At 36.5% G+C, this 8,976-nt stretch overlaps 1 non-coding gene across 1 annotated transcript; it reads right to left on the bottom strand.

Moving 5' to 3' along the window:
* Window positions 1–5,469: 5,469 nt before the first annotated feature.
* On the bottom strand, window positions 5,470–5,593 carry LOC147578528 (small nucleolar RNA SNORA23). Its single transcript, XR_015255718.1, has one exon. It is a non-coding gene; the product is annotated as a small nucleolar RNA SNORA23 (small nucleolar RNA).
* Window positions 5,594–8,976: the final 3,383 nt, after the last annotated feature.

Below are 8,976 nucleotides of genomic sequence, written 5' to 3'. Positions count from 1 at the left end.
AAACAACTAGAAGACAATTAACAAAAAGGCAGTAAGTTCATATCAATAATTAATTGAAATGTACATGATCTAAATACTCCAATCAAAAGACACAGGGTGGCAGAATGGATTAAAGAGAGGACCCGGGGAGCCTGGGTGGCTCAGTCAGTTAACGTCCGACTTCAGGTCAGGTCATGATCTCATGGTTTGTGAGTTCGAGCCGCACGTTAGGCTCTGTGCTAATAGCTGAGAGCCTGGAGCCTGCTTCGAATTCTGTGTCTCCCTCTCTCTCTGTTCCTCCCCTGCTTGCTCTCGTTCTCTCTCTCTCTCTCTCTCTCAAAATAAATAAAAAAGAGAGAGAGAGAAATATCCTATTAATTTGGGGATACTGGGTACAAACTGAAAGTGAAAAGATGAAAAAACATATTCCCAGCAAATGAAAGCAGAAAAAAAGCCAGGATAGGGTACTTCTATCAGACAAAGACTATAATAAGAGACAAAGAAGGGCATTACATAATGATAAAGGGGTCAATCCAACAAGACGATGTAACAATTGTATGTATCTAAACACCCTGAACATTGGAGCATCTAAATACATAAAGCAAATATTAAGAAACATAAAGGGAACATTTAACAGCAATATAATAACAGTAGGGGACTTTAACACCCCAGTTACATCAATGGCTAGATTGTCCAGGCAGAAAACCAACATGGAAAGTGTCTTTGAATGATACATTAGACTGTTTGGACATCACAGAATCAAACAATATTCCAACAAAAAACAACAGAATATGCATTCTTTTCAAAGGCACATGGGGAACATTCTCCAGGATAGATCACGTGTTAGGCTCAATAAATTGCAAAACGAGTCTCAATAAATGTCAAAAGAGAAATCATATGCATCTTTTCTGACCACAGCATTATGAAATTAGATATCAATCACTAGAAAAAAAATGGTAAAAGAACAAATGTGTGAAGGCTAAATAATGTGCTACTAAACAACCAATGGACAATGAAGAAATCAAAGAGGAAATTTTAAAAAATACATGGAGACAAATGAAAATGAAAACACAATGGTCCAAAATCTTTAGGACACAGAGAAGGCACTTCTAAGTGGGAAACTTACAGCAATACATGCCTACTTCAAGAAACAAGAAGATCTCAAACAATCTATCTAACTTACACCTAAAGGAATAGAAAAGGAACAACAAAGCCCAAGGTCAGTAGAAGAAACGAAATTAAAAACGAAATTAAAAAAGAAGAAATGAAAAAAAAAAGAAATGAAAAAAAATTAAAAATTAAAAAAAGAAACGAATAAAAAAGGTAAAAGCAAAAGTAAATGATAGACTAAAACAAAACAATAGACGAGATCATTAAAACTAAGCATTGATTCTTTGGGAAAAAAAACAACAAAACTGATAGATCTTTAGCCAAGCTCCTCAAGAAAAAATAAAAGGACACAAATAAATAAAATCAGAAATGAAAGAGAAGTAACAAGAAATAGAACGGATTATAAGAGAATACTACCAAAAATTATAGGCCAACAAATCGGACAACCTCAAAAAAATGGATAAACTTCTAGAAACATACAAACTTCCAAAACTGAATCAGAAAGAAATGAAAGTCTGAATAGGCCAATTACTAGTAATGAAATTGAATCAGTAATCAAAAAACTCCCAACAAAAGTCCAGGACCAAATGGATTTACAGGTGAATTCTACCAACCATTTAAAAAGAGTTAATACTAAACTCTTCTCAAATGATTCCAAAAACTAGAAGAGGAAGGAAAGCTTCCAAATACATTCTATAAGGCCAGCCTTATTACCCTGATACCAAATCCAGACAAAGACACTAAAAAAAAAGAGAAAACTACAGGCCAATATCCCTAATGAATGTAAATGTAAAAATCCTTTTAAAAAATATTAGCAAACTGCATTCAACAGTACATTAATAGGAGGCTCCTGGCTGGCTCAGTTGGAAGAGCATATGACTCTTGAGCTTGGGATTGTGAGTTTGAGCCCTAGGTTGGAGGCAGAGATTACATAAAAATAAAATCTTAACAGCAATACATTAATAGGATCATTCATCAAAATAGAGTGGGATTTATTCTGGGGATGCAAGGATGGCTTAATATTCACAAATCAATGTGATACACCACATCAACAAAATGAAAAATAAAAATCATATCATCTTGGGCGTGCCTAGGTGGCTCAGTCAATTCAGCATCAGGCTCTTGGTTTCGGCCCAGGTCATGATCTCACAGTTTGTGGGATTGAGCCCGGTCCTGTGTCAGGCTCTGCACTGACAGCATGGAGCCTGCTTGAGATTCTCTCTCTCCCTCTTTCTCTGCCCCTACCCCACTTTCATGCATGCTCTCTCTCTCAAAATAAATAAATCAACATTAAAATCATATTATTTCAATAGGTGCAGGAAAAGCATTTGACAAAATTCAACATCCATTTATGATACAAAACTTTCAACAAAGTGGATTTAGAGGAAACATACCTCAACATAATAAAGGCCATATATGGAAACCCCACAGCTACTGGGCACCTTGATGGCTCAATTGGTTAAGCATCTGACTCTTCGTTTCAGCTCATGTCATATTTCATGGTTCATATTTCAAGCCCCACATCGGGATCTGTGCTGGCAGTGTGGAGCCTGCTAAGGGATTCTCTCTCTCTCCATCTCTTTCTCTGCCCCTCCCCTACTTGCTCTCTAAATAAATAAATAAACTGGGGCGCCTGGGTGGCGCAGTCGGTTAAGCGTCTGACTTCAGCCAGGTCACGATCTCGCGATCCGTGAGTTTGAGCCCTGCGTCGGGCTCTGGGCTGATGGCTCAGAGCCTGGAGCCTGTTTCCGATTCTGTGTCTCCCTCTCTCTCTGCCCCTCCCCTGTTCATGCTCTGTCTCTCTCTGTCCCAAAAATAAATAAACGTTGAAAAAAAAATTTTTTTTAAATAAATAAATAAACTAACATCATACTCGGTGGTGAAAAACTAAGTTTTTCCTCTAATATCAAGAACAAGGATGTTTACTCTTGCCACTATCATTCAACATAGTACTGGAAGTCCTAGCCACAGCAATCAGACAAGAAGAAAGAAATAAAAGGCATCCAAATTGGTAAAGAAGGAAAACTTCCACTGTTTGCAGAAGACATGATAAATGTATCTAGAAAACCCTAAAGGCTTTATGTAAATTACATCTAATAGTTTTTGGTACGAAGGTTAACATGCAGAAATTGCTTCTTTATTCATTTTGGTTATTTTCCTATACATTAATAACAAACTAGCAGAAAGAGAAATTAAGAAAACAATTCTATTTATAATTGCACCAAAAAGAATAAAATACATAAGAATTAACCAAGTAGGTGAAAAACTTTTACTCTGAAAACTATAAAACACTAATGAAAGAAATTGAAGATGACACAAATAGAAAAATATTTCATGCTCAGGGAAGAATTAGTATTGTTAACATGTCCATACTACACAAAGCAATCTACATATTCAATGGAATCCCTATCAAAATACTAACAGCATTTTTCTTTTTTTTTTTAAGTCTATTTATTTTGAGAGAGAGAGAGAGAATGTGAGCAAGGGAGAGGCAGAGAGAGGGGAGAGAGAATGCCAAGAAGGCTCCAGACTGTCAGTGCAGAGACCAATGTGGGGCTCAAATGCATGAACTGTGAGATCATGACCTGAGCCGAAACCAAGAGTTGGACACTTAACTGCCTGAGCTACCCAGGCACCCCCACAACAGCATTTTTCATATTATTCAAACAATTAATACTAAAATTTATATGGAATCACAAAACACCTTGAATTGCCAAAGCAATCTGGAGAAAAAATAGCAAAGCTGGATGTATCAAAATTCCAGATTTCAAGATATAATACAAAGCTGTAGTAATCAAAATGTATGGTACTGGCCCAAAAACAGACACATAGATCAAAGTAGAATAGAGAGCCCAGAAATAAACCCACACACAGATGGTCAATTCATTTATGATAAAGAGCCAAGAATATACAATGGGGAAAGGACAATCTCTTCTGTAAGTGTTGCTGGGAAAAATGGACAGCCACATACAAAAGAATTAAAACTAAACCACTATGTTATACCATGCACAAAAATAAACTACAAATAGATAAAACTCTTAAAGAAACTCTTAAAGACCTAATACCATAAAAATCTTGGGAAAAAAACATAGGCAGTATGTTCCTTGACATTGGTCTTAGTGAGCATTTATGGATCTGATACCAAAAGCAAAAGAAACAAAAGCAAATATAGATAAATGAGAGTATATCAAATTAAGAAATTCTGGACAGCAAAGGAAACCATCAACAAAATTAAAAGGCATTCTCGGGGCGCCTGGGTGGCGCAGTCGGTTAAGCGTCCGACTTCAGCCAGGTCACGATCTCGCAGTCCGTGAGTTCGAGCCCCGTGTCAGGCTCTGGGCTGATGGCTCGGAGCCTGGAGCCTGTTTCCGATTCTGTGTCTCCCTCTCTCTCTGCCCCTTGCCCGTTCATGCTCTGTCTCTCTCTGTCCCAAAAATAAATAAACGTTGAAAAAAAAAATTAAAAGGCATTCTCATAGCAACATTTTTCTAGATAGGTCTCCAAAACCAAGGAAAATAAATGCAATAATAAACTACCAGGACTACAGCATAATAAAAACTTATGCGCAGAAAAAAAAAATCAAAAGTCAATCTACTGAATGGGAGAAGATATTTGTAAATGATATGTCTGATAATATCCAAATCCAAGATATATAAAGAACTTATACAACTCTACCCCAAAAAGACAACCCAACTGAAAAACAGGCAGAGGACCTGAAGAGACATTTTCCTGAAAATGACATACAGATGGTCAACAGATACATGAAAAGGTGTTCAACATCACTAACCTTCAAAACCACAATGAGATATCACCTTACATCTGTCAGGATGGCTAAAATCCAAGACAAGAAATAACAAACACATTGGTGACAATGTGGGGGGAAAAAGGAACACTGGTGCACCCTTGGTGGGAATACAAACTGGTGCAACCACTGTGGAAAACAGTATGGAAATTCCTTAAAAAATGAAGAATACAAAGACCTTATGATCCAGTAATTTCACTATGGGATATTTACCCTAAGAGAATTAAAACACTAATTCAAAAAGATACACGTACCTTTGGGGCACCTGGGTGGCTCTGTTGGCTGAGTGTCCAGCTCTTGATTTTGGCTCAGGTCATAATCCCAGGGTCATGGGATTGAGCCCCATGTCAGGCTCCACACTAAGCAAGGAGCCTACTTAAAATTGTTTCTCTCTCTCTCTCTCTCTGCCCCCCCCCCCACCCAACACCACTCTACCCTGCTCATGCTGTCTCTAAAACAACAACAACAACAACAACAACAACAAACAGTGCATCCCTATTCACTTCAGCATTGTTTACAATAGCCAAGTTACAGAAGCAACCTAAGTGTCCATTGATACATGAATGGATAAAGATGTGGTATGTATGTATATATATACATATACATCTTTATCCATTCGTGTGTGTGTGTGTGTGTGTGTGTGTGTGTAAAATACATACACACACACACACATACACACACACACACACACACACACACACACACACTGGAAGATTACCCATAAAAGGAATGATATCTTGCCATTTATGACAATACCCAGAGGGTATTATGCTGAACAAAATAAATCAGACTAAGACAAATACCATACGGTTTCACTTACATGTGAAATCTAAAAAACAAATGAACAAAAAAAGCAGGAACAGAACCATAAATACAGACAACAAACTGGTGGTTGCAAGAGACAAAGAGTTGGGGGATGGACAAAATAGGTAAAGTGGCTTAAGAGATACAAACTTCCAGTTATAGAATGAGTGAGTCGGGGCACCTGGGTGTCTCAGTCAGTTAAGCATCCAACTCTTGACTTTGGTTCAGGTCATGATCTCATGGTTCATGGGTTCAAGTCCCACATCAGGCTCTTTGCTGACAAGACAGAGCCTGCTTGGGATTACTGTCTCCCTCTCTCTCTGCCCCTTCCCCACTTGCTCTCCATCTCTCTTTCAAAATAAATAAAAGTAAACTTAAAAAAAAAAAAGAATAAGTCATTGGGATGTAATGACCACCATAGAAAAAACAGTAATATTGCAATGGCTTTCTATGGTGACAGATGATAACTACATATATAATGGTGAACATTTCATGTAAATGTCAAATCGATATGTGGTACACCTGAAACTCATATAATAGTATATGTCTATTATACCTCAGTTTAAAAAAAATAATCCAGAAAATAAGAAGTGTTGGCAAGGTTGTAGACAAATTGATACACTTGTACACTCTTAATGGGCATGTAAAATGGTGTCTTCACTATTAAAAAAAATAGAGTGATTTAAAAAAAAATAATAGAATTACCGTATTATCCAGGAATTCCACTTCTGGGTATCTATACAATAGAACTGATAACAGTGACTTATCAAGACATTTCTACACTGATGTCCATAGGAGCATTATTCACAATAGGCAAAGAGTGGAAGCAACCCATTGCCCATAGATGAATGGATATATGAAATGTGATGTGTGCACAATAGAATATTATTCAGCCTTAAAAGTAGTAAATTCTGCAATATGCTACAACACAGTGACCTGGGGGTGCAATGGTAGTGTGTCTGATTCCAGTATGCTACAACGTGGATGATCCTTGAGGACATTATGTTCAGTGAAATAAGCCAGTCACAAAAATGCAAATAATGTATGATTTCACTTATATGAGGTACATAGACTAATCAAATTCGTAGAAAGTAGGATGGTGGTTGCCAGGTACTGGGGCAGGGGAAATGGGTAGTTTTTGTTTAATGGATAGTTTCAGTTTTGTAAGATGACAAGTTCCAGAGACAGATTATAGTGATGGATACATAACAATGTGAATATATTTAATGCCATGAAACTGTACACTTAAAAATGGTTAAGATGGATTGAATAAAAATACTGTTTAGAAAAGTAAAAAAGGGCTTTAGAGGCTAGTTTTTAAATCAAATTAGTGGAATTCTAGTTCCTATATTTCAGGAACTCTACAATAGCTTTAGAATTTAAATACTTGGTCTAGTTGAATTAGATTTTCTGGAATGTACACATCTTCATTTACCCTACCCTGCTTTCATTTATCTCCCCTGCCCCTTTTTCTGAGGATTTTTTTCCCCCTGAGAATTCTTTAAGTTTTGAATAGGAAAGACTTGAGTAAATGTGTATAAATCAACTTCAAAAATTTGCACAGAGCCAGAGAAGAACTTAGAGGAGTTGTTTTTATTTAGGATGAAATGCATGGTTTTCACCTGGAAATCCTCATTTAAAATACTGGCAACATGGATTATCTACATACCCATGACTGTTTTGAGAAAGGCAATACAATATACTGGTTAAGAACTCAGATTTTGGAACCAGATTTTTTTGGTTCAATTGTCAACTGTCATTTACTACCTGTGTTTCAGATTCCTCATCTGGAAATGAGAATAGTACCCACCATATTGTAATGTAAGGTATAAATGAGTTCATATAGAAAAAGTACTTAGACCCATGCCCAGAACATTGTAATACCACGTAGAATAAGCTATTATGATTCTTTTTTAAAACTCACAGATTATTCTATTGCTTTTATCCTATACATAAAATGCAGCCTGCTTTGCTTCCTGTGATAATTTAAATTCTTTTAAGAAATAGTTTACAATGCTCCACTCAGGTTTCAAATGATGATTAGATTACCTGAAAATGGAAGGTAAGCAAGTATAGGAATTTGAAAAAAAAAAAAAAAAAGTAACTCTGGAAACTGCAATCTCCAAAAGGAGCACACCCTAACCACTTATGCTATTTCATCAGAGGCCATTCTACCATACTTTCCAGTTTTCCTTGCTAGGAGCAACCAACTGAAGTAGAACAGGCAGTATTATCCAAGTTTTACAGAGGAAGAAACAAATTTGTAGGAAAGAAATTACTAGGTAAGGCCACATACATAGTAACGTCAGAACTACAGCACAGCTTTACCATGTGAATATCTTGCCTACTTATTATAAAACTTGTTTAGTGTGTTAAATCTTTGTGACTCTTCAAAGGTGACACCAAACAGAACAGATCATTGTTATCATAAAAGAGCAAATCTAAACAATTCTTCACCTGTTAGATCAGAATGACATCTGAGCTGTACCTTGATGGCTGCCATTTGAGAAGGGCTTCTGTTCCAGGCTCATTCTAGGTAAAGTGGAGAAAGGGTCGCAAACCTTTTCTTGTCCTCACATTTATTCTTTGTCACATTTTTATTTAAGTCAAAGATCAGATCTGGTTCGCCTAACTTGTAGACATCGGTTCACCTTCCTCATCCTTGGCCCACTTTTATGAACACAAAAGATATATCCTGTCTTTTCTCCCTGCAGTGGTACCAGGTGGTCTCTAATTTTAAAAATTTATAAAATTGACTAGATTAGGACAATAACTTTCTCAAAAGTAGGCCATGAAACTTTAGGGAAACTTCACTAGTTGCCTATACATGACCCCTAAACTTTGTGTCTAAAAGTCTTTAAGTCTGATGACACTACTCATGTGTGATGCTGCTCCATCACCAAGATCACAAATGAGTAATCCTGACTTCATCAAGTGACTCTTCCTTTGGTTTAAAAAGTCTGTATGTAATTGAATTTAAATTTTTCTTTGAATATATGATCCATTTTCATCTGAAGGATTTAGACATTAGGCTATTCCCATAACCATACACCTAACTGAGCTAAAGAGTAGATGAACATGATCAACGTTCCATTTTTCTTAATGGAGCATGTGGTGTGTTGGAGTAAATACCATTCACATGATAAAAGAGATATTGAGGCTTTATTTCTAGAATATGACAGACAATATACTAAAATTAGATACTAAAATTTACGTACTAAAATAACCTGATCCAAAAAATGAGTATGGCCAAAGTGTTCTGAATATTAGTCATTTTTGGT

Source organism: Puma concolor, chromosome C1 (genome assembly GCF_028749965.1).
Source record: "Puma concolor isolate L17-30 chromosome C1, mPumCon1.1.hap2, whole genome shotgun sequence".
Taxonomy (NCBI): Eukaryota; Metazoa; Chordata; class Mammalia; order Carnivora; family Felidae; genus Puma; species Puma concolor.
Note: the sequence above shows the minus strand (reverse complement) of the source record. Positions and strands in the feature narration are given on the sequence as shown.